This window comes from Parambassis ranga, chromosome 4 (assembly GCF_900634625.1).
Source record: "Parambassis ranga chromosome 4, fParRan2.1, whole genome shotgun sequence".
Classification (NCBI taxonomy): Eukaryota; Metazoa; Chordata; class Actinopteri; family Ambassidae; genus Parambassis; species Parambassis ranga.
The window spans coordinates 2,311,295-2,325,979 of record NC_041025.1 but is presented as its reverse complement, the minus strand read 5'-3'; positions in this window follow the sequence as shown (position 1 = coordinate 2,325,979).

The following is a 14,685-nucleotide window of genomic DNA, read 5'->3' as shown; positions in this document are numbered from 1 at the left end:
TGCAAGGGTTTTCTTTGGATGTTGTTTTTTTTGGTCCTCTCATACTCTAAAGACATCTGTGTTGGCTTAATTAGCGGCTAGGCTGTGTGTGACTGCTTGTTAGTTAACTTATTGGAGGGTGAAGTTTCAAGACAGCATTAGTCCAGACATCAAATCAAATTATACGTAGAAATGTGTAAGTTTGTAATTACAACATTTCATTGCAGTATATATATATATATATATATATATATATATATATATATATATATATACTTGTTTCATTCAGTGTGTATAAGTGGTGACCCACTTTATACTGTTTTAAACCACTGTAGTTTGGCATGATTCCCTCTCGGCTGAGCTGTCCATGGTGCTGAAATACAGTAAATACACTGCATACTAGCATTAGCTTGATACAGGAAGCAAAACTTGCTATTGCTTGTGTTGTGTTGTAGCTGTGATCTATGTGATTCTTCATTCTTATTCACAGTATTGCTTCAGTTCATTGCTGCGTGGGCTGTATTCACCTCTTAAGGTCTTAACCCAATTGCCTTGCTTCTCTGTGGCAGTTTTAAATCCTTTTCTTCTTCTTTCTTTGGACGTTTTTTCACTGTTAGTGTCTGCCGTTACCAGGCCCAAAGGCACGTCAGCAGTATCTTTTCCCAGCAGCCATCCAGGGGAAAACCCACTCTCTTGCACATAAAATTACACAAGCACATTCTGTCTGCTCTCTCTGTGTGTATGTGTTCAATAATGAATCATTCACAGTATGTATACAACCCCGAACACTGAAGAAGCTGCTATAAGAAACACAGGAATATCAAGGATGATGATTGCAGGAGAAAATATGTGCAAACAGTGATAGCGGTCTGAGTAAATAAATGTCTATTTATATAGTGTTTGCAATGTGTGGCTCTCCATTTATATAGAGATCCAGAGAGCTATAGCACAACAGACAAACAGTTCGCCCTTGAAGCATGACGTGCACTGCACAGGAAGGTTCGTTCACAAACTTCCTGGATCAATAGCTCCTAAGAGAAACACAAACAACAACTCATTGTGGGGTCCAAAATGAGCTAACCTTCATTAAAACAAAACCCCTTTATAAGCTGCACAGTTGGTCTCTATGTGCAGCCAATTAAGACACATGTGTGCAACAGTCTGCAATGATCTGAGGAAGATAAATCCACCTTTAGTCATTAGAGATGTAATAACAGCTTTCCCACTTCATTACCTCAGAGCGATAAAGGTGTTATATTATGTTCAGATCTACTAGCATAATGGATTTTTATATCATATTTTACATTGCTTTGTAAAGATATTATACTGTTATTCTGAACTATTCAATATGGCTGCTTGTTTCTTTTGACAGATGTGTAGAAACTGCAGTTTCTTCATGTGGCTATATCTGCTGTTTAAAAGCTATAGATGAATTCGATCTGCGGTGCTGCAGCACTTGCAGGGTTCACACAGCACACAGGAACTGTTTCCCAAAATTAATTTCATATTTTGCTTTAAGGAATGTATATATGCTTTATGGATAGTCTGGTCTCTGCAATGTTAAGTATATCAGTAAGTGCACTTAGATTTTGTTTAACCAGGTTGAAACTGTGTCTGTGTTTTTATTTACAAATGTATTGTTTTTTAAATGGCACCAAGATGAAAAACTAGGCCTTTTCCCCTTGGTAAACAATGTGTCAATCACAAAAGTTTCCCTACATTTGTTTCGCATTGGCTATGTCTGGAAATGAAGCCTCCTAATTGGCTAAGAAACACAAGCCCCACCCAACCAGGTAAAATTTGTCATGTCCAACCGAGCAAATGCGAAGGACCAAACAAGCCTGTTTGTTTTGCTAACTTGTGCTGCCAATACAATGGATAATATACTTTTTAAAATGTCATAAATGCTCAGTGCCGTATTGGACCTCCGTTATGCAACGTGGAAGAGGTGGTTCAGAAATGGAGCGACGTGAGTTTTTAACTTCCTGCTAACTGTATTAGCCACGTTATGTGCTTATGTTATGACGTGCTCCGTCTGAATGCCAGGGAAGTTAATAATAACACATACACACAGAGAGAGGGTTCATGCAAAAGCCCCCAAAAATGTGCTGCATGGTTGTAACGGTTAATACAGGATAATACTGTAACATACATACTCTAATGAACTAATTTATTTACATAATATTTTTATGGTTATCTTTCTACTCTCACTTGGCAAAACTTAACTAAATGCATACCTACATGTATCGCACCTGTAGAGTCTGTAGCATTTTACAACTAAGAGTTCACTAAAAGAGTGAACAGAAATTTCAGCCAGCTTCTCATAGCTGTATGCCTTCAAATGCACTTTAACAGCAGTGAATTACTTCAACCTGCTGCTTGAACAAGAGAAAAAGGTTAGGAAAGGTTATTGCAATTATTCTCAGAGGACCATGAATGTCTAAAGAAAATATCATAGTTCTCTGACTGAACTGCCGACTCAGACTGTATGCTGCTCTTCTGGAGGTTGGAAGGATACAGAGTATAAGCAAACTTAACTGACTCTACTTTATGGCCCCTACTTTTATGAAAGCTGACCTAAAAACACTTTCAATTTAAGTGCTTCCTTTGAAATGTGCTGAAGACAAATGAATCCTGAAGCCTTAATTTGTTCCAGCATCAATAAAGGCGTACTCACTGTTGGGTAAGTGTGTCTGCTCTGGCCAAGTTAGTCTCTTTTGGCAACTGAAGAGTCAAGACTGTAAATGATCTGATTAGTAATATTTCCAGAGCAGTAAACCTGTGCCAAAAACACACATTTTCACAAACAAGATAAAGTCCTACTGGCTAAAACAATTCATGCTCATAGCACAGCTTGGAAAAGTATAAAAAAGAGCATTCAGGAATAAAGTAAGACAATTTAAAAATTTGTATAATTAGCTAGTTTTTCATGGTTCCTATCTCATTTCCTGCACATACAATAGTATTTGAAGGTGTTGCAATATAGACATAAAGCCCTCAGCTCTGAGTGCTGGCTGCCAGAAGAAGCCCAAACAGAATGACCTCCTCAGGGGGATGAACGTACAACACAACTCCTATCTTAATCCTCCCTACTTTATTCTCTACTGCTGCTCTCTCTCTACACTGACTGCGTGCATATGCATGTATTTATGCAACAGTCTCCACGAGGGCCAGGTTTAAAGTGAGGCTGTTTTGTTGTTAAAATTTAGTTTAGGTTGAGTTGGAAAAAGGCGCCAACTTGGAGCCAGACACTGTGAAATAGAAGTTGAGAGGTGAAGCCACGTTGTTGCTATTCTGCCTAAACCACAGCCCACTTCTGTGTTTAGTCAATGGGTTTTCTGTTGTTGTGGGTACTGACGATGAAAGTTCTGCACGTATAAAAAAATGGAACACTTGAACACAGATCAGCATGATATAAAACTACTATCAAGCCATTAACCATCTCTAGTTAGTTGCCTTTGAACTTGTCAGTGTTGTAAAATACCTTCACAGTGCTATTTTTGGCTTGCTCCATGTTGTTGCATTGTTGTGTATGTTGTGTATGTCCACCAGCAACCTGTGTGTGCTGCTGATGAATGAAGTAGAATGCACAAAGAGAAATGAAGTGAATAGCGTAGCCCCATAGATCAGCTCGGTTATTTAACCAATATGGTATCTAATTTTAATGTTATAAATACTTATGGTATTATGTCTGGATACATGCAATACATAAGCAAGGCTTACCAAATATTTGCATGTGTAATTTTAGTGAAAATTGCAACCTTTGGTGGGAGAAAGGCTCTGTTGTCGGTGTACACATCTAAGAATCTTGTTCACAGTAGCATGATTTGCCAGTAATGGCTTCATTCTTGGCCCAAGAACTGGGAGCACTATTTCACCCTGCCTTTACCTCTGAACCTTGGAGGACCTGTATTTCTTTTAGATATTCACCCCAACTAGCACATTTTTTTTCTTGTCATATTCTGCTTTAAGGTATGCTTTACGTACTTGTACTTGTCCTTACTGAAAAGTAGGCAACTTCCTTGTTAAAGTTCCTGATGAGGCTGCACCATCTCTCTTCTTTTGGGTCAAAACTCAGTGCTATAATGATCAATAGATTCTGGAAAGGACTCAAATACACTGTCACAGTCAGCCAAGGCAAGATGTAAACACTGAGGCGATTACTGTGTGCCAAGCAGATATTCTCTGAAAATTCTTTTCGGGTCTTTCATAACATTCTTTTATTGAACAGTCTTTGAACTTTGCTTGAGCTGCCGGTTTCATAACTTATTCGTGCAGCTCTAAAAAGCCTGAGCAACTTAACATCTGTTCTACCTTTATTGGAGAGAAACAGGGATACGGGAATAAAGCTAAAAGGACACCTCGACGAAACATTACTGATGGTCTAAACTATATTGAGACGACAACTAGTGTTGTGTGATCTGTTAAAATTTTCCATGGCATCTGACAAGGTGACCTGGAAATCACATCAATATCAGTAGCAGTAATCACCTCCTCATCATTTATTAGTTGGTGGTTCAATATCATTTGGAGGCTCCCTGCTCACTAGGGGAAAGCCCTGAGGGCAGCCTTGAAGTCACTGGAGGGACTATCTCTGTGCGTAGCTAATGGTTCCTCCAGGAGAAACTAATGGACAAAGCTGGAGGGAAGGTCTGAAGATGTTGCTTCTGTGACTTTAAAATTGGATTCATGCAGACTTTTTGGTGCACTGCCAGTTTGAACATATAAGCTTATTATGAAATAAGATGAGTGAGAAATTGCAGTTGCATGTTCTCTGTCAAATCTGTATGTTGCCTATTTTTAACAGTAATTATTTTTTTGTTAAAATTCATCGTTATTAGAAGGCCAGTCTCTTGTCTTGGAGAGAAATGCATGACCTTTGACACTTTCCCAGCTCACGTCCTACTCACAGTGGTCTAGCAACTTCTCACTCTATGCATAGTGAAGAAAGTTATACAGCAGAGGCTGAAACAGGTGCTCCATCCCATCACTGCCTGTGAAGTAAGAAGCTGATAACAGAATGTGCAGAGGCTGCTGTTTGGGATTTGGGCCACTCTCTTCTCTATCTAGAGGCAGGTTCAAGAAACGCACTAATTAACATGCTAAGCTGAGAGGCCATCCTCTGCTGCCATACCTCAATAATCCTATCTAAAAGGAGCAAATTCCCTTCTAGCTTGGTGTGCTTCTTTTCCCAGCACTCCACTCTTCTGTGATGGTCATTACCCGATCTTTTCTCTTTTAACACATTTCTGAGGTGTAACATTGTAATTTGGAGATATCCAACTTCCTCTACTAACCAAGATAAGAGGAAATGAGATTAAAGTACCTCACTCGCTTCACATTGATACAGGCATTATCTTTTTTACCTTAACTGCTTATTCTTTAGTATGTATTCCTCCTGTATTTCCTACTAATGGTGCCACGTTGAACAGGCGATGTATCGGTCCATTCACTTTAACAATAGCCTTGCACAAGAAGGACTTGGTGTCTCCCTTTAACTCGACCAGCATGCCAATTGTATGCAAAGGATACAAAAATGATAAAATAATACTGACCACATTTATACTTGAAGGCACCGGAAGCAGTTAATAACAAATATTTGTATTTCAGTTGCAAGTATTAGATATTGTTTAGGAGTGTGAAATAGGAAATGGGATGAAAATGATGAAGATAAAGTGTTTACTTTTGGTCAAAAAGTCGAGGACAAGCAGCACCGCTAAAAACTACACAGCTTTAAGAATAAATGCAGTTTAATCAAATGTAAGGAAGTCAGCATCTTTTCATGGTGCCTGTGAGGCTTGGTCTCCTCTGATGCCAGATATTTAGGGTGGATGATGGGGTGAGTGTCTCCCTCATTGGAATATAGTTAAAAGCTCTGCAGCTATGCTCATTGTAATAGGGACTACAGATTGCATTTAAGATATTCCCACAGTAACCTAATACCACTACTAGTGCTATGAGGCTAACAGGCTTGCTAAATAAACTGAAAACTAATGCACAGACTGTCCAAAATGACCCTTACTCACTATATAGACCACTAGATAGTTTGTTGGCCATTTGAAGTCCAAAAGAGTAGTGAAATACTATATAATGGAGTCATTGTATCCCGAATTTCATCACGGAAATTGTGTACAGTGGATGGTTACATCGTTAGCATCATATATTGTCATGCATTATGCTTAATACTTATTTATGTAGCAGCAATGTGGCATTACAGTATTGATGCTGTCGATAAAATCACCAAGTTTCCTCCAGTGAACGGCCAATATAGTGAGCAGGGAGTAATAAAAGAGTGGGTGATTTCAGACACATCCGCAGGATATGCTCATTAAATGTACAAGTGTAGCAGCTTGCAACGTGCTAACCCAACATATGAAATAAAGTAGTCGTGTTCGGCAGTCAGCTCTGAGTGGGAGGCAGATCTTTCTGATCCACTGTTTTCTGCAACTTTTCTGAACTTACTGTCAACACCCCCTGCTCCCTCTGCTCACCGAAAATAGTGACATGCTGCAGCATAACAGAAAACTACTTTTTAGCCAAAATAGGATGACTGCTTGTCCAAAGGACTTAGAACTCGGAATAGTACCTACCTGGGCTTCTAGACCATGTGCCAATTAGATCACATACATAGTTGTCGAGATCCATTGTCTTATACATGACTGCAGATATTGTTTCTCATTGTCTTAATGAGACATTATGTTATCATGATTTCAGTCATTGTAATAGAATGATAGCTGCCGCTATTATGAGGACCAATGATGCGAATCTTTAATGCATTAGAATCAGAGAGTGACAGGGTACATTTACATACTGATTAATGACACACATTAAGAGATTCAAAGGCTATGTATCTGTCTCGGAGAAAGAGAGGTGTGAAATCAGTCCTTCTGTAATTGTTCTGGGATGCTTTTATACTCAATTGTAATTAGAGTATTTGTTTGATCACTTACATTCAGTGAATGCAAAAATAAATTGCTGCTGTGCATCCTAGAGCACTTGTCACCTGGAGACGGCTACAAAAATATGACAGTGGCCTCTGCTGACTCTACCTGCTCAGAACACATTTCGATACAGTGCCTTTGGGATGGTGCAGAAAAAGTCATTTTAAGTATGAAAGCGTATCCGATAAAATCTGCAGAAATTGCAAGAAAGATTCAGCACGGACTTCTTCAGACATTTCTGTCTTTATGTTAAATCATTCCTCTGGAGACAAAAGAGGATTCTAAACTCTACACCCACTCTGTCTACCACTACACCCACTAGATTGTTCTTTACTGTGGATGGACAAATGGGGGTGGGGTGGGGTTGAGGGGAAGGGTTGTTGTCATGATTTTAACAATAACAAGAAGGTAGCGTAACAGTCCCATAATTATCTTGCATGGTAAATTAGTGTCAACAAAAAAGTATTTTACAGTCCATGCTGGTGCATTAATAAGGCAATAATGTGATATTTGAAACTACAAAACCTACTTTTGAACATATGCTGACAGTGTTACAGTGCACTGAGCTACTAACTTGAAGGAGAAAATGTTCAGACATCAATGCACAGATTCAGATATTCACTGACAATGGTTGTAGTGCAGTGGTGGAAAAACAACCTTATGTCATGATATGGTATTAATTGCACCTTAATATACCACCTTAAACATATAACTCTTGATGATATAAGCCTTCATTGAATACCAAATTTTGTTCCTTCTGCAGTGTTAGTGCACAACAGCTACATTGGTTAGGAAAATGTTGTGGTTTAATAAATACTGGATCCTTCCTACAGCCTTCTGTACTCTTCACTTTTAACTTCAGCCTTGGTATTGACAGTGACGAGGACACTACTTCTTGCATTAAATGTTGACATTGAAGTTAAACTGTAAATCGTAAAAAACACAATTTTCTAAACAGCAGCAAAATGTGAACCTTGAAGTTGAACTGAGGATTGGAATGAAGTGTTAGGGTTTGTAAGGTGAAGGCTGGCACCACAAAAAAAAATAGAAGCCAGTTCAGTAATATAGAACGTGGTTATTATTAAAGGTTACTACCACCACTTTTAATTCAGTTTTTTTTTTTTTTGTGTAAAAACATAAGTCATCTGATTGTAGTCTGATAACAATACTGATAAAATGTAGTCGAAAAGGGAAAAAAAAAGTTTAAAATTTACTTAGGTGAGCTGCAGCAGATGCTGCTGATAATACGTCCTAGAATTGATCATCAGCAGGTGTACAGACCTCTATAATGTTTTGGCAGTTTGCTCCTCTGCAGCATTTAACATGCATGTTAACACAATGACAAGAGGGGAAGACATAAACAATGGTGTTAGAGAAGCAACTGCTCAAAATGTCCAGTGTAAATATTCCCTATAAGTACAAAAAGAAAAAAATGTTAAAGACAATTTGAATTTTCAATCAAAGAAACTACAAGTGAGGATGAGCCGGCTGCAGCTACAGCCCTACTCATAGATGCCACAAGTGCGCAACAAGACGCCATCACTTCTCCAGGATTATGGAGGCTTGAACTTCTCAACAGCATGCGAATTTCTTATTAGAGATTGCAGCTAAATCTACCCTGAGTGGGCTAAACTGGCCACGATAGCTTGCGTGATGCCTGTCTCCAGTGTGCCAGCAGAAAGAGGTGCGTCTCTGCAGAACCACATCAAAACAGCACCTATGGGATAATGCTCATTGTAAGTTGCGGAGAGACACTGCACACTTTTGATTTTGACTTTTTCAGCTGCTGTACCCTACAATTTACTGCAGCGAAAATGCATTTTAAAAAAAGCCTGAAACATGTCAAGGGATATTTTTCAGTTTGCTACATTTTTATTGCTATATAGCCAAATAGCTTATACTATCTCAAAATGCATAGTGAACAGACTATTTGTATTTTTAAGTTGGCAGCACGCCGCGTTATTAAAATGTTATGAGCCAGTCTAGATGTGTTTTTTGTTTATTTTTGCATATTGTTTTTTGTTTTTTAGATAACTTTTATGTTACTGTAAAAGAGTGCAGCATTGTAAAGTGATACAGTTGCAGGTTTTGGTGTCATACAGACTGGTTGAGTGATGTAAATGTTTGCAAGACGTTGCAGTTTCTGACTTATTTGCCATATGTGATTGTGGAATGACCCTATTAGAACGTACAAAGATGGCGGTGAGGTAATTACAGTTACAGCTGTGAATCTGCGTATTGGAAACCTCGCAGTACTGAAATTTACCAGCTTTTCACCTTGTGATTGAGTCCACATAATCCACATCATTTAACTGTAATCAACATAAAACTTCCAGATGGTCTTAGTCTGGCTGTTTGGTCCACAGCATGGTTCAGTTGAATCTGTCTTAGTTCTTATCAGGAAAATTCCGCATTGATGAAAGGACCTATTAACTCACTTGTAATACATTAGTACACCAAATAAGCTCAACATGAAATAGCAGCAGATGGTGGAGATGCTGTAGTTAACCTTAATTATGAGGGTTTTGCCTTTGGGTTCAGCTTTGTGAAAAAAAATTCTTTTCATTTGTATTCATCTTCTAAAATATTTGTGAAAATATGCCTTTTTTATTCTAACGCTGTTTGCGTAAGGTTTGTTTTAGGAGTAAAACAGCTCAGCTCACAAAAGGAGTGTAAACCCTAATACATGGGTTTTATTAACCTCACATAATTTGCAGCACAGCTCCTCTTCAACCTTTAAAAGAGCTAACAATAGAATAAGTGAGAACAATTGGCTGGGTGTGGGTCCCGTCACCATGGTAACCAAAAAAAATGCCAGAAAAGCCTTGTTGTTAAGGGGAGAATTTTACCTTGGGGGCCAGGATCCCCCCCTACACATAGCCAAGTAGTTTAAAAATGTGTTCAATACACTGATAAAATCACCTATCAAAAACAACATAATGATCTGTGTAAGGGATGAACTAATAGACTCTGATGTCAGTCTTTACAGTAGGCATGTAACTCAGTTAAAGCAGCTCAGCTGTGACTTCCAACATGAGGGCTTTGCATCTTATTAGCAGCCAAAAACACAAGGCTGTCTTAGTGGATAATTAAGAAAGGCGATTCTCACAGTCACGCAGTCTGTTGATGATTTTTAAAGACTCGTGCTGGCTGACTGGCTTTTATCCGTTCCCTGACCCTAAAAAGTTTACTCCCGCTGAAAACTTTGATGGAAAAAAAAATCAAAAACTCATCGTCTGCCAGCTTTAATTCATACTTGGCTAACAATCTGTTTCCACTGACTTTCTTTTCTCTCTGCCAGCCACCACATCACCTCACTCCCACACAGCCCATATGAAGCAGCAATTAGCAGCACCTCTGCCTGTAATTGGCTCAAAGAGCTCTGCTGGCCTACATTCCTACAGACAAAACCCCTCTAACACACACAAACTATTTCCCAAGTTTAGAACAATTGAGCAAATAGTATTTCTCACCATGAAGGGTTATTCTTTACTCATACTGTTTATTGAGGGATAATCATATCTAACTGCATTATACTGGCATGTGAGCAGGACATTAAATAGTGATGCTGAGTCATTTCAGAATAACATTTCTCACTCAATCTGGAATTGAATATATTGTTTTAACCATTTATAGTGAAAATAATAAATAAGTCATAGCTAATTTTTTTTTTACCATAGACCTTTTCTGATTCATTCAGAGCTGTCTTTTTGTTGACCGTTTTGAAAAAGGAATCTCAAACATATAGTAATACATATAACTATAGTGCTGCAGGGGTGAAGGTCATTACAGAACCCTGCGTCGCCATATATATTGATGACTCGACTATAAATATGATGCCTAAACAGGTGGATTTCATAGACTCAAATAATCCATATACGAAATGAAAACAATTTATTGTGAGGATGAAATAGCCTACATATTGTGGTGTCATGGCTATGTCCCCTTTTATATGTGCACACTATAAGCTCATAGTATTGCAAGTCTTCTCCATCTCCAGACAGAATTTGTGTGATTGTAATCATTGCTGCACAGTTCTGTGTATGCGCCTTTTTATTCTTCAAGTCTTTTTCCTAACTTACAAAATGGACCTCAAGTACATAAGCACCATTAAAACTCTATGGAAACCAATTTCACACTTGGCTACCCACATACCTTTAGAACAACAGCGTGAAGCACACAGGAGTTTTCAGACATGAAGCACCAAAGAAGTTTAAACAAACTGTGTATATAAGTGTCCTTATTTTAGGTCTTTTCCATGCATTTATATTAATGGACATATTATTCAGTAGCACAATGTATAAAAAATGAAATGCATATGATTGTAAGGGTGCAGTCAAGAAGGAAGATTATTGTATTATAATGAATAGATTTGACATTTACCGCATCTCATCCCTTATGATACTGTGCATGGAGTGGGGGGGGGGGGGGGGTGAGAGCGGAGATGGCGTGAAAGCATATTGTAATAAATCTACAAAGTAACCTTTTATGACTGGCTTCATTATTTGTAAAAATGATCATATTTATCACATTAGAATTCTGGCAAAGATCTAGTTTTATGTATAATTAGATAATCAGAGGTTAAATTAACACATTGTACTGATTGGTGTAAAAAGTGTTATTCGTTCATGTTCACTTGATCATGTCTGCAGCCAATCTGAAGCTCAGGCATCCAAAGACTACCAAATCATCATTAAATATGAGAAACATTGTGCTGCAGTAACAAACAAACAAAACGTTTACATCCACGCTCACAAAGGGACGGTAAGAAGCAGTTGAAAATAAAGATATCATGAAGATTATCTGGAGCCGGAGTGATGAATGTGGTGATTTTTCCGATGAACAGGAAGGTAGTGAGATGGAAATTGGACAGCCTCCTCCTTCATCATCTCTGAGTGACGGACGGCCTGCTGGCACCAGCACTCTGTTCTGGGATGTGATTTTGCTTTTTTGACTCTTGGAGGATTAGCTTGGACACGGCACCACTGTTTCTGAGGCAGTGCAGCATCGTAATCTGTTTTGCATAGACTACAGCAGAGAGTGACAGGAAGGGTAGGAGAGAGGGTGCAATCTAGGGACAGCTTTGCATTTCTTTTCATGAGGAACACAAGAGGACTGCAGGGCTTTATTGGAACTACTGAACCAGAGATAACAGTAACATTATTACCAGCCGTGATAGGGTGGCTGGTATTGTATTCACCTTGTGAGTCTGTCCTTCTTTGTATGTATCATCATGGAAAAATATGGTCCTCTAAAAGAAGGTTTGGGTTAGTGTAATTAAAATCAATATGAATGATAGCAAAATGGCCGCCTCTTCATGTTGAGTAATAGTAAGGATTTCAAGAACTACCAACAGTAATAATAGACCATTAAATTCTATGACAACAAATTTAGCCATTGATTTTTGATGACTGTGTCCATTATTTGGCACGTCAAAATGTGGCTATAACCATGTATGAAACAATAACATCATATAATGTTTTTCTAATGACAAGCTGAAGAAGTCCAGTATCCATTACAGGACATAGCCAGAGACCCAGATCATTGGCCGACAAATCCACTACATGCTATGTTGCTGACTGCAGCAGTGCTTCCCTGATCACGGCCATCACCTGTTTGCCCGCGCTCCTTTTCTTTGGCTGCTGTCCTCTGCCGCTGTCATGGTTGATAGTGCTTGGTGTCACAGCCTTGCAGAGACATATTGGCCAAACAGATTACGTTGGAACCCTATTGTTGTTCTGCACACTCGGGGAATGATCCTCTGCTCCAGAGCAAAGGTGATTCACCTGCTGCTGTTTTCCTGTTTTTAGTCATTCCTCCTCGCTTTGTTTGGCTGTCTGGTTTATTCACCCGTCTCTTTCCCTTGTTCTGAAGATTGCTGTGTTTGGTGCTGTGACTACACAACACACGTTATCGATAGAATTGTTTCATTATTTCTGTTATTGTGACTTTTCAGTGTGTTTACGTCCTGCCCCTGGAGAGCACTGTGTCTTATAAATAACACGTAATTATTGACTGCAATCCTCATACACTCTGTTACACCACTGGTTGGATGTAAACTTAAGCACCCTCCGGGCACATTCTATGATGTTTGAAGTGAAAAAGAAGTTCACACAACCCCTGCAGCAAACATTAAACAGATGTAATGATGAGACATTTTTTCCATGAACTTAAAAAATACATACATTCAAAATTCAAAATTCATACTTACAGAGGTTTTGACAACTGACTGTAACCTGAATTTGGAGGTGCTTCCACTGACCACATTGACAAGGACACACTATTATTGTTTGTGTTATTTTGAAAAAAATGTCTGTTATGGCTAATCTTTAGTAATTGTACCTCCCTCTAATAGACCTGCTCCACACAGACTGCAGGCACACTACTCATTTCTTTAGTTCTTCCATCCTGGATGAACAGTTATTAGAAACCTTGTAGGGCTGGGCAGTATCTCAAGCTTTTAAGATACTGAGAGGGGAGACAGCATCATTGATGTCGAGATAACTTATGTTAAAATGATACTGGTCACCTGTTTGCCTATTTCTTCTCTCCCTGTCTGTCTCCAGCAGTTTCACCCAGCCCCAGTGAAGTGTTTAGAGATAGTGACGTGCAATCGTTTTGTCATTAATGACTTATCAATGTAATTTGAACTGATCCCTGACATGAAGTAGTCAGGATCTAATTTTCACCTAAGTGTGCAGAAGTGAGCAGGTGACATGAGCTGTCACACAGGCGCATTTTATCAGCTGCAATGAAATCATGTATCTACACACATCACTTGTGTGTAGAGAAATGTACAGCTGATTCATTTATCAGAAGGAAATAAAAAGTGCAAGTCTCCAATCCAGCCATGTGCCCAAAGACCACACTGGGGAGCACTATCTGACTTGAAACTGTCCTTTTTGTTGTTACTTGATTGGAAAAAAAGAGCTCAAAAATATCAAGGTATGAGTGTATATACCTATATATACCTATAGCCCTAAAAGTTTATTACTCGTTTTTCTCAACATCGAAAATAGTTCCAACAAAGGTGCACACTTATGTTTATTGTTACATACACGCACACCTGCATTTAGTTCCCTTAATGAGCCGCAGCAGATAAAATAAATAATTACCTCACTGCCTCACAGGCCGAAAGTTTCTCTCTGTTCACAAAGCTTATTGTCACGCACTTTTAGGTTGCATGGACAGTGTGGTTATGTATATTTGTTTAAAGAGATAATGATGAGAAACAGAAATTCAATTGTAACAACTAACTTGTAACTAAATTTAGCGAAAGGCTGCATTTTGGGTTAATACAAACCTTTCTCACAACATTACGCATGTTTATGAGGCTAAAACCGTCTTGTGTTTACAGCTACCATGGTGACAATCTGAGCAACAAATCTAACATGCACAGGATGCGTAGCCAATAGTCTTATCAAAGGCCTTGCTGGAGATGGACCGAGAATTCCTAATGAGAATGGCCTAGAGTCTTTACAGCAATGAATATATCCACTTTTTCACAAACCATTGGTACTGCGAGGATGTAGACTTGCTTAGTTGTATGTTATTGCATATTTAACCAACAACACGTCAGGAGGATCAAACATTTGCTGTATGAGTCTCCATACATGCAGTAACAAATAACAATTCTAAATTTTTACAGACCAATACCAACTAGTGTATTACTGATAAACGTGCCATCCTACATACCAGAAAAAATCAGCCAGATTTTATTTTACAGGGTAAGCATTGGTTTCTCAGATGAAGAGAGGAGATTTTT